Source organism: Crocodylus porosus, unplaced genomic scaffold (genome assembly GCF_001723895.1).
Source record: "Crocodylus porosus isolate Cpor-Errol unplaced genomic scaffold, CroPor_comp1, whole genome shotgun sequence".
NCBI classification, from domain to species: Eukaryota; Metazoa; Chordata; order Crocodylia; family Crocodylidae; genus Crocodylus; species Crocodylus porosus.
This window is the reverse complement of record NW_017728907.1, coordinates 30,913,875-30,929,196: the sequence shown is the minus strand read 5'-3', so window position 1 is coordinate 30,929,196 and position 15,322 is coordinate 30,913,875. Positions and strand designations below refer to the sequence as shown.

At 41.1% G+C, this 15,322-nt stretch overlaps 1 protein-coding gene and 1 long non-coding RNA gene across 2 annotated transcripts in view; both read right to left on the bottom strand.

Moving 5' to 3' along the window:
- LOC109307261 overlaps window positions 1-14,832 on the bottom strand; it is a 21,255-nt gene extending 6,423 nt beyond the window's left edge. The window contains exons 1-2 of the long non-coding RNA XR_002100216.1: window positions 14,775-14,832; window positions 3,815-3,820 (exon numbers count right to left, since the gene is read on the bottom strand). This is a non-coding gene — a long non-coding RNA (uncharacterized LOC109307261). The remainder of the gene's footprint in view (window positions 1-3,814; window positions 3,821-14,774) is intronic.
- The window catches only part of DPYD (dihydropyrimidine dehydrogenase), a 672,292-nt gene that overhangs the window by 413,864 nt on the left and 243,106 nt on the right, over window positions 1-15,322 (bottom strand). The window lies entirely within an intron of this gene.

Sequence of the window (15,322 nt, the reverse complement as noted above, 5' to 3'; positions counted from 1 at the left end):
GACATAAGGAAGAATTTCTTTACTGTCCAAGCCCCCAAGGTCTGGAATAACCTGCCATTGGAGGTGGTTCAAGCACCTACTTTGAATGCCTTCAAGAGAAATTTGGATGCTTATCTTGCTGGGATCCTATGACCCCAGCTGACTTCCTGCCCCTGGGGCAGGTGGCTTGATTCAACGATCTTCCAAGGTCCCTTCCCACCCTAATGTCTGTGAAATCTATGAGTTGATAATAGCACTAGCCCAAGACCAGGCTAAACTCTGCCCCTTGTAGGGCCTCTAACACTCAGCTCACATACTTTGCCCTTCACAGGGTCTCTTCATACCACCCTCTCTCACAGGGCCTCTTTCATACTGCCACTCACTGAGCCTCTCTCAACCTGCCATACTTTGTGACTCTTCACATTTTCCTATTCACTCTCTAGCTGGAGCACACACAGCCCATCAGGCCACCCTCACACAGATTCTACTCTACATGTCCACTGGCCTCACACTGAGCTAAACTCAACTACTAGTCCCTCTCCAAGCCACTTCACAAGTTCACATGCTTATGCAGGTTGACCCATGTGCTGCCCTTCAAGGCACCTCTACAGCCCTACTCAACACACCCCCAGTGAAGCCTTTCAGGTCACCCTTGCAACCCTACTGTACACCCCCCAGAACAGTGGTACAGGCCTCAGTGACCCTATTCTATACAGACTACCACATGTTTCTGTCCCCCCTCTGGGGCCTCCGGGGTCTTACACCCCCTGGGGCTCAGGTGTCCAGAGACAAGCCTAGCCTTACATCAGGGTAACTCACCAGGATGTGGGAGCTAGGGATATAAGTTGCCCCTATCTGCCTTTCACTGGGAAACAACTGGTCTGGCATCTCTGGAGCACTACCCTGTCACAGGTAGTCCCACCAGACCATCATTCCCCAGCAGGGTGTAGTTTTCAGTCATACCCAGGACGAGGAGGCTCCTATCTTCCACATAGCTCCTGTCCTTACCTCCAAGGATGTTCTGAGCAGTAGCTCAGCTAGGTGTTGTTCATCAGGATGCACGTAGAAGCCCTGAGGATCTGAGTTAAAATGGAGGCTGCTCTGCACAGTCCTCCAATCACACAGCCCTTCTGCAGTCACATGACCACCTCATCAGGGCTGGCATGCACCTGCCAGCTGCCCTGCTGCCACTCAATGCCCTTAAAGTGGCAGGCACCAAAGGTGCTCTGGCACACTTCCCAATCTGATCCTAGTTTAAATACATGCTGCAAAACAAGTTGAAGTTCAGTGGCCAGGAATAATGGAAAATAATAATTGAAAACAACAATAAAAAATATACATTTAAAGGTATGTCAAGTGAAAAAAAAAGTTTCAACCATTTTTTCATAAGTATTTGAAAATGAAAAATATTTTAAGTGAAAACAGACAAGACTCCAAGTATTTATTATCTAAAATAAAATTTAATTTGCTCCATCTATGAATAGAAATTAGTGATCCTGTTAAAATTTCTTTCAACCAACTGATGAAATAAACTTGGTTTCTTTTCTGTTAATGAAAAAACTGCTACTCATTTAGCAATTACAGGTAACATGTAATGTGTGTCTGCAGGTTTTACTAAACTGCCTATCAAAACACTGGCAGAGATTTGCTTTGCCTTGCAAGAAGTCCCATTTAAAATGCATGTAAACATTTTTCCTACTCCATTATGGCTCTAATCCAACAATTACCTCTCCTGAGCAGAACTTGCAACTGCATGAAGCCCCACTGACCTTAAGAGGGCTCCCTGAAGTCAGTGGGTGCCCCTGGCTCTCCTCTTCCCTTTTGCACTCATTACCCAGATTATCAGTGAAATATTTGTGCTCTAGAGAACCATGGCTACAGATCATTATTCATCTACCACTAAAGAACATCTGTTGACAACGGCCAATATTTTATCTAGAGCTAGAGAAAAAAATGGAGCCAAAATGTTTTAAGTGAAAAAAAAATGCAAATTTGGTCATAAAAATGGTTCTTGATTTTCTTCTCCACTTTGCTAATGTGTACACATTGAAAGAAAAATAGAAAACCTCCAAATATTTTCAAATCATTTTCATTTAGACATTTCCTCCAGGTTTATTTAAAAAAAAAAAAATTAAAAACAACTTCCAAACTGTACATCTGGTTTGGAATTTATTCCATTTGAATATTCTTTCAATCAATCCAAAATTATTTTTAATTTTTGATTTGAGGAATTTTGAAAACAGTAACTGCTTTCTCATGACTGGTAATTTGGGAGTGGCAGGGGCAGTGCGGTGACAGCATTAATTTCTGTGGCTCTAGGAGCCATGGCAGGTAACATTACCACCATTCACTCACTCCTCTCCCTCTGGCTTGCTGCCAAATTTATGCAGCAAGTACAAATAAAAAATTGTGTAAAATAAATTGTGTGTTTATTTACCCAAAATGGTCCAAAGTAAAAAAATCAGTTACTGACACAAATATAACTATTAGGCACAAGGAAAGAGGTAGTTTTGGAATCATAAAAACCAAAACCTTTAATCCTTTAAGTAAATTCGCCACTGTAAATTTTGTTGGGAAAACAAATTATAAGACAGGGCTAATCTTAAATTAATAGAACACAAAGTACAGCAAACACTGTAAATAAGTAACTACTAATGTATTATCTTTATATGTAGTGAACCTGGATACTAAAACTAAGAGACTTGCCTAAAGTCATATAGCAAAGCAGGAAATAAAGTCCAAGGTCTTTGCTTTTAGTTTCTATTCCCTGTTCTAACTATCACATGCCACTTACTCCTAGCAAAAAGAATTATAAAAGGAAAAAATAAACTCTGAGTGATTAGTGTTCCTTTCTTTCTTCTTAATGAGAAGTAAATTTCCTAGTTCATTCTTTCTGACATAGCCACTGTGGAACTCAGATGGGGAGTGAGCTATCATAAACCTGGCGAGGAACTTACTTTTCTATTTTTGGAATAGCATCCAACCTTCAGACTAACAACCTCTTCTAGGCCACTTAGCACAATCATATTTCTTGCCTCTCACCATATACTCAATGTTAAACATTGTTCCACATGAACCTATCACATTCTATGTATTGCACCTAAGCATGGGAGGTAGAAAAACAATATGATGCTTTATTTCTTTCTCATGTTGTAGAAGGACATTCCAACTCAACTCACACTTATAACTCCAAGAGGCATCTGCCCTACCCAAAAAACTAAGCACGTGGCTGTCTGACTAAGGTGTTAAGACTGAGGTCATTCACTGTTGACACTATCAGACATAGACCCCTACTGCTAGTCTTTGCTTCCGAAGCTTCCAACTTAGTTGTTAAACTCGGAAGCTTCGGAAACCTTTTTGGACTGAGGCACATCTCATTGGGTGTAATTTAGATTACATTGCTTACTTGCCTGCAGTGGGGACTTACTTGCTTGCAGTGGGGCCTGGCAGAGGGGGTGGGCAATAGGCCATGCAGGCACAAGTCTGAGCTACGCTTATTTGCTTTGTCTATCTACTTATCTTCTACCACCTCCTTACACCTCATGGCACCCTTCAAAAGATCTGGCAGGGAGCTAGGGTCCCTGACACTCTGGTTGAGTCACTGTGTCAAAATATAGGAACAAATACCACATTTTCTTGCATACAGCACACCCCACATATAACAAGCAATCTATTTTTGAAAGGTCATAAGGAGGGGGGAAACGTTATCTTGCTGCATAGGTACATACTAGAAGCCTGGTGTTTCTAGGGCTGGGGAGTATGTGCCATGGCCCAATCCAGCACACTGGTACAGGGGCTGCATGCTGGGTCCAATCCTGCACCCTGGCTCTGGGACCATGTGCTAATTCTAGAACCACATGCTGGATCCATGACTGTGTGCTGGGCTGGACCCAGTGAGAGTCTGGGGACAGGGCTCCCCATAGGTCCATAAATTTGGCAGCAAGCCGGGGGGAGGGGGGGGATGGTGGTAATGTTACCTGCCATAGCCCCTAGAGCCACAGAAATTAATGATGTCACCACACTGCCCCTGCTCCTCCCAAATTACCAGAGTCATGGGAAGCCCTATCCCTCATATATAATGCACACCACTATTTTCCTCAACTCATTTTGGAAAGAAAAGTGCAAGAAAATATGGTATAAGGCACTGCTTTAGTTTGGCTACCTAATTCTTCATTACTTTCCAAAATTTACAAGGGTCAAGGCACTGACAGAGCTCATAGGACTTAGCATACTTCCACATGTTCTCTTGGCCAACACTGTTACACAAGTACTCCCAAGACCTCATGGTAGGCATGATGATATAATTCCACTCAACTTGTAGGCTGAAAGGTCACTTCTTTAGAGTACTCAGGTTATGGTTTCCACTTTAAAGAAAGGGAGTTGCAATCATTGCTGAAGCTCTACTTTCTAAAATTCTGCAATAGTAATACCAGATGCCCACTGTTACTACTATAATTGCTTTAACTGGCTAGTACAGCTTAAAAAAAATAACTTCGAGGTGAGAGAAGAAACCAACTTCTATATCAACAATCGAAGCTTAAACCTCAAAGCTCAGGCACAACTCATTGGACCCTTGAAGACCCAGCTGAAGGCAAAACTGAGAAAACGATGAATTTTCTCTTTTTATATATACAGTATACTACAGATGCCTTGAAAAGAGAATTAAAGATGAAAAGGCCTTTTTTTTAACTCTGGCTCACAGTGTAAAGGAACCTGTAAGATCAGAACAAGATCAGGAAAAGAGTGGTTACAAGTCTAGAGAAGCAAAAGCTAGAAATCAAATTGAACAGGATCTTAAACAAAACTTTCTTATACTGGAGTCTTTCTAAGTACCCAAACACAACGCAATCAATGTTCAAACTCAGGTCATTCTGTCAACCAAATTCTAAATTATGAAGTCAGTATACAAAGAGCAAAAAATGTACTTGCAAAGTAATCTGACATGCGATTTTAATAGAAGTGCATCACCTTCTATACCTGCATCATCTTCATATTTGCACACTTTTCGACAAGTTATTCTGTCCTTTTCCAGCTGACAGACATGTTTTTATAAGGCTGAGAGACTGCAAACATCAGAAGTTTACCCTAAGGCAGTGACAGCAACCAAACCTTAAGACAAAATATTTCAAATGTTCACTACTGACAGTACAAAAGACTAAAAGGGACTAAGTACTTCTGCTTTCTTGGGTGAAACTTACCCAGATACTGGGCCTGGACTTTATGTGGAAGCCAGGTCATAATCTCCAGGTATCTACCACTACAACCAAGTGATTCCTTTAATTACTGGTTATGTACGAGATGGGGTGCAGAATAGTAACTTTCACTGTTTCAATGTCTGCAGTAATTTACTTCCCTCCTAGAGCAACTACTACTTTGTGCAGGGAGAAGCAAATTTAACTGTTATTGATACACACAATTTATGTGCCTCTCAGAAACGCAATGCTGCTCAAATGTATTTTTGAGGCAGTATTATGCAGCGTCCTTTGTCCAGGGACCAATCTAGGCACTATTCGGCCAGTAAAAACAGAATGAATTAGTCAGAAATGACATACTTTTCCATTTTTTGCTTTGCTAAAACATACAGTACTAATGTTGGTGTATAAACCAAATAAATGCCTATGTAGCAATGAAAGCAACAGAAGCCTTTTCATCTCCCACTGCTAAAACTTCTGACTAAACCCACATTATGATGCTTATCCCAGAGCAGGGTATTGGGGCACTGTGTTCTGCATCATTTAAGGTTTACAACAACTATATTTCAGAAGCATATGGCAATTTCAAGGAGGCAGGCCTTCCTGACCATTCTGAATAAGAGCACAAAGGGAGTTCAGTAGGGACAGGCCAGTAGAAGGGCAACTAGATCTGAGCTCACAAAACTTTAGCACAGGAAGAATGCAAAAAGGATCAGGCCACTAAGTTGAGATCATCACCTAGAACAGTGGTTTTCAAACTTCCTCAAGTCACAAAACCCTTACACATCATTACCTCTGCCACCAAATGCCTACCCCTACCCTGAAGACTGACGTCGAGCCAGATGGCCCAGGCACAGCAACGGCGATTCACTGCCTCCTGACCCACTTTTCCATTTTCCATCAATCTCTTTGCGGAACCTTGATGACCTATCACAGAACCCGAGGGTTCCACGGAATACAGGTTGAAAACCAGTGGTTTGGAAGAACTGGGCTACCCCCAAGACTACTGCATTCATTAGGTGAAGCCCACATCCCTTTGCCCTTGTTCTTTTCCACACACCAAACCATTCAGTACTGCTTTATTCAGGCCGAAGATAATTTCACATTATTTTTCCCATTTTAATTATCAGTATTCTTAAACTAAATAGACAGTAAACAAGTACAGTAATGAAGCAGTAGGCATTAAATTATACCAAACTCAAGAAATTAAGAGTTAAAAACCCCTTTATTTATTTTCTTGTACATATGAATTGCATTAAAGATTCTCATTATTATATCTCCAACTTATCTGTAGTAAAGCAGTGTGTGTGAACAAATATAAAGTAAAATATCCCATAGTATAGGTCAATACAAAATTATATTTATTTGCTTAGTCTTCCTTGAGGAAAAGGTAGTTCACATGAATCATTTGAGTGCAATTTTTGTGAATAAATTATTTTGGGGTTTAATAAATGATTCTCCCTTCTTACTTGCATCAATTTAACATTTATATAATTTGACTTGAGTTAATTTCTGATTGATATAAATATGTGAGGAAATTAGGCCCCCTCTGGCACATATCACGTCAAACACTGTGCAATTTTATAATTATATAAGTTACTTCAGCACACATCAACTAAAGGATGGAATAAAGCTTACTGCAGGAATCCTGACCATGAATTTTCCTGACTTCAAACTTAACATTACATCAATTTTCACTTTGAATATAATTTTAGACAGAGATCAGAGCTTTTTTTTATCCTTATGTGCAATTTCAGTAGTTGTACATGATGCAAAATATGAACATTTAAGGGAAGTTACAGCACATTAAGTTTAGCCCTCATTTCTGTCTTGGATGATAGATGCCAGAATTCCAACTGTGTTGATTTTATGAACCAGTTAAATGATTTGTATTCAGAGCAACATTAAAAATCCCCATGACAAAGTGTACTTGAACAAAAATACCCTGCTTGTGACACATCCTTTACAAGTAATGTGTTTTCATTTTTCACATGTTGCATCTCATTTATTTTATTCAGGCACACATAGTTAAATCTGCAAGATACGGCAAGCTTCCAATACCTTTGAAATAATAAATCATTTCTTACAGATGTTTTCACCCACTGCAAGGCTGCCGCTCGTTAATCAAACGTTATCAGTTTCTATCAGTGCCCAGTGCTAAACAGGAAAGGCACTTCATTTTGAGTTTTGACTTATTCACTGGTTAGTCCCTGACCCCTACTACTATTGGATGCTTATTAGAAATATGGAAGCCCCCACTGTGCAATAGGCTTGACTACATGGAATTCTAGAAGGAGTGTTAAAGGAGGAGAGAAACATATTTTTCTCTTAGGATTAAAAGAAACAAAACCAGTCTGGTCTTCTAAAAGGGAACATCAATACAGTAACGTTCATTTTATGCTGTAAGTAAAATATAAACATAGAAGGAAACTGTCCCTAGATATATTCTGTCATATTTGAAATGCTGCAATAATTCTATATAAGATACTATGCAAGATATAGCTTTCATTTTAAATAAATTATTAAAACTTCATTTCAGAAAACAGCATGGTACATACTGCATTATCCCCATCCACATAAACCTTCAGGGAACACAAAAAGAAAATTGAACATTGTAAGAGAGAAGTTATCAGATGTGTGTGTGTGTGTATTCTATAAATTTCTTTCTTTTCTTCTATTAATTTCTGTTTGCAAGCATTATATATCTATCTATATATGTATTTATCTTTATATATAGATAGATATAAATATCTATCTATATATATATAATACTTGTAAATGGAAATTAATACATTATTGGCAATTGTTTCTTTCTTAAAATTCTGTTTCCTATTAATTTGTTATTTTCACCTTTGGATGTAATTTTGCAGATTTGGGTGCAAAATTAAGTTAGGGTAGGCAGCATAAGATGGATCAGGAAAGAAAAGCAGGCCTGAAAGGGAGCAAACAAGGTCATCTTCTGGGTTTCCTGGTTGCCCCCACCCCCACTTCCTGCCACCTGTGTCAGGGTGTTTTTTAAGCCTTCCTCAGAGGCATTGGGTATTGGCTACAGCCAAGGCTGGGGATTTTAACTGTGATATGCCAATGCTCCTGCTAGGGTCAAAGTCAGACATTCCAGGCTACAAGGTCTTGCCCCTCTGCTTAGGGTCACATGATCACCATATTTGTGGTCAGGAAGGTATTTTACCCCATGGTCAGATTAGTATGGACTGTGAGGGTTTTTGCATTCCTTTGTATCAGGAAATGTTACCCTCTACGTGGGATCTCCTGAGCATATATGGACAACTTTTTATAGAAGCAGGACATAGGCTGCTGTGGTTCCTCTGCTTTTCCTGTGGCAGGTTAGGGTGTTATGTCTTCTGTTGTGTCAAGGTTGACGGTTGTCTTTAGTCTTGCACAGAGTTCAGATTATGGATTATATAAAATGGTTTGGACAAGGGATGATCCTGCCATAGACAAGGGGTTGGACTAGACGACCTCTGGAAGTCCCTTCCAGCCCTACTTCTCTATGATTCCATGATCTAGTAAAAAAGTAGGCCACACCACACAAGGACAAAGGCAGTTAGCCAGCCTGGCTTCATCCCATCAGTTGCTCCCACTAGACCACACATCACAATTGCTGCCTAAGCAGGGACTTAAAATGTGCATCCTCATATTAAAGTCTAATGCTCTATTGACTGAGCTGCCCAGAAGAAGGAAAGATAATCCAGCACCATGAAAAAAGTTGAATCCCTTAACACCACCACTGACATCTATAGCATCTATAGCATCTATTGGCAAATGGTACTAAGGATCACTATCTCCATTTTACAGATGGGGAAACCAAGATACACCAAGGCAAAGTGACTTGCTTTAAGTCACCATGCAGGCCAGTAGCAGAGCTGGCAACAGACTCCAAGTATCCTGAGTGCCAAATTTGTGTTCTTTCAGTTTACTTGCAGACAATTCAATGTCTGATTTTTTTTTCTTTTGAACAAAGTTCAGATTTTATTTAAAATAGCAAATATTATTTCCTGGCTGCAGAAACACTGCACGTCCTTCCCTCACTCTTCTTTAATAGTGTGTTGTGTTTGTGTACTCTCCAGGTTTCTGAATAAGCACCAAAACAGAGTTGCTATTTACGGTATGAGGAAACACAGCTCCACTCTGCCAGTTCTTATGGAACTCAGCAATAAATGGGCCCAATTCCTGGAGGCTGTGTTCAAGACCATGTACAAGCATTCATTGCTAGAGGTGGAAAATTTCCACCATTAAAATGGTTCTGAGAGAGGGAGCAGCACAAATGTTCAGCCTGCAACCACCCCCTCTCCTCTGCTCCTTGTGACTTCCCAAGACTAGGGTAATCTAGTTTGGGGAAAGCATGAGAAGCAGTGGCTGCTCCAGTCTTCCTGTTTCCAGGGGGACTGGAGCAGCATGGCAAAGTCCCTGCCCACTCCTAAGTCCCTGATGTGAGAAGTAGGCAGGGGGCTTGTACTACTGAGCTCCTGGGCACTAGGAGCCAAGTAAACTGAGCAGCATGGCAAAGCCCCCTACCCAGTTCTTACACAGGAGTTCCCAGCATGTGAGAAAATGGTAAGGAGCAGTTGGCAACTACTGTCCCTCCTCTCCTTTTCCCTTCCAAGCTACAGGAGGCACAGGAGCAACTGTCCTCTACACCTTCTCCAGACTAGAGTGACCCCAGTTTCTCAAAGACGTAAGAGCCATTCCCTGTAAGTCAACTCCTCTGGGTCCCTGGGAGGAGTTAAGCCCTGGGAAGTTTTTTCTACTTGGATAAACTCTTCACGGAGCAACTTCTACTGGATTGGAGTTCAGTTATTTTTCTCTCAGAACTGCTATTTGTGGTCTGAAAGAAGCAGCATGAACATTTGTACGCTTGTGGTTAGTAAAGGGGAATAATGGTTCTCCCAATAGAAAGATAAGCTGCTTACAGACATTAACCCCCCCCACCACACACACACACACATACACAGTTTACCAGAACAAGCAGCGCGTTACTTCGATCCGGCTCTGCAGCATCCATACAGATTGGGTGCTTCAGCGCGGGGTTTTGGCACTTTTATCGAAAGCCGACTTAATCACCTGTTAAACACAAGTGCCACAAAAGCCCCACTAAAGCACCCAATCTATACAGGTGTTGGGCAAGCTGGGGCTAACTAACACACTGCCTCTTCTGGGCAAGCACTGGGCTCAGTGATAGAATGCACCAAGTTTAAGTAAAGCACCATTTTGGGGGTTTTTTAATGTCTGCAAGTAGCCACAATGTTTGTACACGGACAAAGTCACAGAAGTGTTTGAGATGGGGGGGGAGGGGCTCTGTCCCAATACTTTGATTACACAAAGTCAGCAGAAGGAGAGGGTTTCCATTTTACTTGAAATTAAAGACTCAGTCTTCCAAAGCATTTTTATATGTAGACTCCAGCTCTTCTGTGGAATTTGATTACACTCTTAAAACAGCTCAGAAGCATTTCTGGCTCCATGGGAGGCCCCAAGATTTAATCTGATAAAAATTACTTTTAAAATCTGGAATGTTATCAGATGTCCTACAATGATTCTACCTCAAAAAGATAACCCCAAAATGAGGCAACTTTTTTTAATGCTAAATTTTATGAAAACTGAAGCTTGAAACTAGTTTCAGCTATTTCAGCATTCACAGGAGCTCTTCCCCAACATCCACACCACATTTGAGTGTCATACACTCCCTGGCACAATAAAGTTAAGACTTCAAAATTTTAAAGCAGTCTAAAATTCTGCTAACTGGTGATAATTCACTGGACTACATAAATGAGGCCAAGTTGGCTTTAAGCTACCTTTGCAACCTTATGATTCTGAGCTGCTTCAGGACAGGACTAACCTTGGGGTTTAACTAAAGACAATCTTTTTTGACCCCAGCATGCTCCCCCACATCCTCTGTGCTGAAGCTCTAAAAAGATCTTCCGGGCTAGGGACAAAAGTTACACATAAATCGATTTAAGTGATCAGAACCTGGTTTAAACTTGTAACAGAACAGAAGTTCAGTGCACATAAACCAGTTTCAAAACTGCTGAAACTGGTTTAAGATAAACCTGGTTGAATGTAGTGCCCAACTTAACTGATTTAGGTCAAGCCAGTTTATGAAACTTCTGTCCCAAACAGACCCCTTCCTGGGTCAAGTTAAATCACAGTCCCCCATCATCCCAGCATGCTTTTCAGCCCTGGGCTGGGCAGTGCTGTCTACTCCAGCACAGAAGGGCTGGCAGGGAGTGGGGAGAGAAGCAGGAATTGCCCCCTCCAGGCAAATCCTGGCTGGGGTCTGGGGCCAGGGAGGGGGGTTGAACCCCCCTTTCCCTGAGTATAGAGCTGTCCTGCCCTGCTAAACTTACTGAAGTTATTGCTGGCTGCTAGTATGGACTACAAATCCCAGAGTCACCTGGAAGCAGGAAGAGGAAGTAATGAACAACACTGCAGAGTCCTTCTTCTGTGATGCTAGACTGCAAATTTCAGAGACCTCCGGAGCAGCAGGAAGAGGAAGTGCCAGAGAGGTGTGCTCTAGTGTCCCCCAGCTTTTGGTCTGAGTCATGAAAGGCATGTAGCTGCATTTCCTGAATCAAAGGTAAAATGTGTGTCCAATTATTTCTCAGTTTAATTTCTAAAGCTTAGACTAACCTGCAAACACTAAATCAATTCAGCCTCGGGCTTTTTGACTGTCTGTACTTAGCCCAGGAGTCAGACTCACATGTCTTAGTTCCTGTACCAGACAAATTCTAATCCCCCGATGGACCTAGGAGTTTTTTTACCTGGCATAAATCAGGTAGTATGCAGTAAGAATCTTCTCCTGTGGGAATACTAAACAATTACAGGACTGAGCCCTACTTTGATAAATTAGAATACTTTGAAAGAAAACCAATTCAGAATATGCTCCCACACCACATTGTATTTTGGTTTTGCCTTAAAAGTATTTTGGCAGTTTACCCAGCACATTTATCAACAGAGTTTTTCTGCATTATAGCTATAGCACACTGATAAGCCTCAAAGTGAAAAATTTATGATTGCCATTTGGTTCCATCAGACCAAATGTGGGGAATCTTTTGTAAGCACCTCTGTTTTGCTTTTCCAAACCACCTTTATCTGAATCTCCAAAGTAGAAGTAATCTATTTTTCCCCTCCAAAAACTGAGATCTGTTTGTGCTCATATTTACAAAACAAAATCTTTGCTTTTAATAATGGGACAAAGCCCCCATGTTCAAGTCATTTATATGTTGAAATAATAGATTGTAGAAAATGTTTCAGCATATGAGTGTTAAATGCTATGCTAATGCCAAAATTGAGAGGGGTTTTGTTTTCTTTCGTTTTACTCTATACGCTCTTCCCCTACAAAAAAAAATACAACTTAGTACAGAAAACTATACATTCTGAATTACTGAGACATGATCTTTGATAATGGCTAATGACATCCTTTCAGCTTAAATAATGACAAGGTACTTCAATTCACTATACACTAAACAGTTAGAATCTATTTTAAAATACACACCATATGTAAATAAACAACCATCTGTCATCATTATAGTCACAGATACTCTCAACAATAAATTATTTCTTTTCAACCAAAATCACAAAACTACACTAATAACCAATTACACTCCTTTTCACATGCGACTGAAATATCAGTGAACAAAAAGGAGCATTTTATTACTCTAGAAAAAGATCAAACATTTATTAAGTTACAAAAAACTCCCACTCTCCAACTAATAAACTATAGCACAACTATAACCACAGTGTTAAAGATTAATTTATTGAATCTTGCTAACCCTTAAATTCTCATTATTGAATCTTTTTCTTTGAAACTAATCAGCAAAGACCACTAATTAGTGGGAACTGTGAATAACTACCATATACTAACTACTGAAACCTATTTGCACTTTCCATAATAGGCAATGTAGCAGCTGCTTCCTAAATTTCTGGCATAAACCTAGTGTTCAAAAAATGATTTTAAATAAACAAAACAGAAAGTATGTGACATAGCATTTAAGAAATCTGAACACTGAAAAGTAACTGGTAGTTCAGTTAGGCTATTTGTTATGCAGCACTGAGATGAACAAACAATAGCCCAGCTACTTCCTATACAACAAACAAACAAACAAAAACACTGAAAAGGACAAGATGTGAAACATATTTCTCTTTGTTAGAGGAATATGTAATGCTTATTTGAACATTTTGATTATTCCTGCTTATGCCAAGCACTCTGCAGTGTTTTATAAATAAAATTGAGGTTGAATTTGCAAATTTTAGAACCCAGGCAGAAAAAACTCTAATAGCATAAACTAGATGCAGTCCAAATCCAGACACAGCTAGACACTGACCCACAATGTACACACAAGCATGACTTGCAACATCCTTGTTATACTACGAATTGGCCACTAAGTGGAAAAAAACTCAATTATCTCAAATTAGGTTATAAGGGCAACAATATTTACATCATTTAACATCAGATTTTTTTTTTTGTTTTTTTTTGTTTTTTTACCAGAAGTTGCCTATTTCTTGCCAATTACATTAAAAACTACAATAGAATGTTAATAGACTATGTTGGGAAGCAATGTACCTGCCCTCCTACAACAAAGTAGAGCTTGTTTGTTTTAACTATTACATTGTATCAATGCTGAGAAAAAATCTGATAGGGAAAAAAATAGCTAGGAGCCTAACAAAATCTTTTGTAATTAACTTTTTGAGTCTGAAGCAACCAGCTGGGAATTCCCTCTGGCATAGGAAACATGAGATAGGCAGGAGAGGGCAGGAAGTCAACATCTTATGCTCTGGCTGACCTAGGCCAGTAGAACTACCAAAGACTGTTCCAGTTTACATGAGGGTCAAAACGGCTTCCAGCATATCCAGGGATCAGGAGATTCCCCTGCAGAAAAACTTAGGACAGTTGTTCTGAACATCTTTAGACCTGAGGCAAATCTTGAAAAACACCAGCTGTAGCTTTCACTCGTTTTTTGACTACAGAAAAATAACAGAGCCAATTTTTTGTTGTAAAGAGCTCAGAAAAGAGACTGACAGGTCAAAGTTTTAATGCTAAAGATTCCTATTTCAAATCTCTGGGTTTATTCCATGAATCATGTTTCCACACCTAACAGTGCTAACATTATGTAGCAACTCAGAGCACCCTTCAAAGAAACTCAGGGCACCCCAGGGTGCTGGGCCACGCTGGCTGAGAATCACTAAGGTTGAAAGTAAAGCCTAGAGAATCCTAGAGGCTCCCTAAGCATCTTGTTCTAAAAGATGGCCTCTTAGGCAATTCATCAAAGCACATCCGACTGAGGTATTTGATTGTTCTCACTTCTTCTGGGCTAAATACAGACAATCAGAAAGCCCAAAGCTGAATCAATTCAGTCTTTGCATGTTAGTCTAAACTGCAAAGACTAAACTGAGAAACAACTGGACACACGTTTAACTTTGATTCGGGCATGAACGATGTGTGTCCCTGGTGGCTAAGGGGGCACAGCAACGGCAGGAGCATGGGGGCAGTAAGAAGGAGCTCCCACAGATGCCACTGGCGTTGTTGCAGTGGGGGGGCGGCTGGCAAGCTCCGACCAGGGGTCGATGACTACCCACAAACACCGCCAGTACCGTTGGCAGCAGCCAGCAGCAATCGCTGACCGCCCGCAGACGCCACTGATGGTGTTGGCGGTGGGGGGGGTGGCAAGCAGCAACGTTTGATGTGCACCCCCTACGCATCACCCCTGGATTCAGAAAATGCAGCTATATGCCTGTAGAGGCTCAGATCAGAAGCCAGGAGGCACTAGAGCACACCTTTCTGGCACTTCCTCTTCCTGCTGCTCTGGAGGTCTCTGGGACTTGCAGTCCAGCATCACAGAAGAAGGACTCTGCAGGGTTGCTCATCACTTCCTCGTCCTGCTTCCAGGTCGCTCTGGGATCTGTAACCCACAGTGGCAGACAGCAGTAACGTGCCATAAGTTTAGCAGCAGGAAAACTCTGTACTCTGTGGAAGCGGGGTTTAACTGGGGAAAGAGGGTTTAACCCTCCTCCCTAGCCCCAGACCCCACCCAGGGTTTGTCGGCGGGGGACAGTCCCTCTTCCCCCGCCCCCTCCCCCTCCCCAACCCTTCTCTGCTGGAGCAGACAGCCCAGTCGAGCCCAGGACGGGGCTGGAAAGCA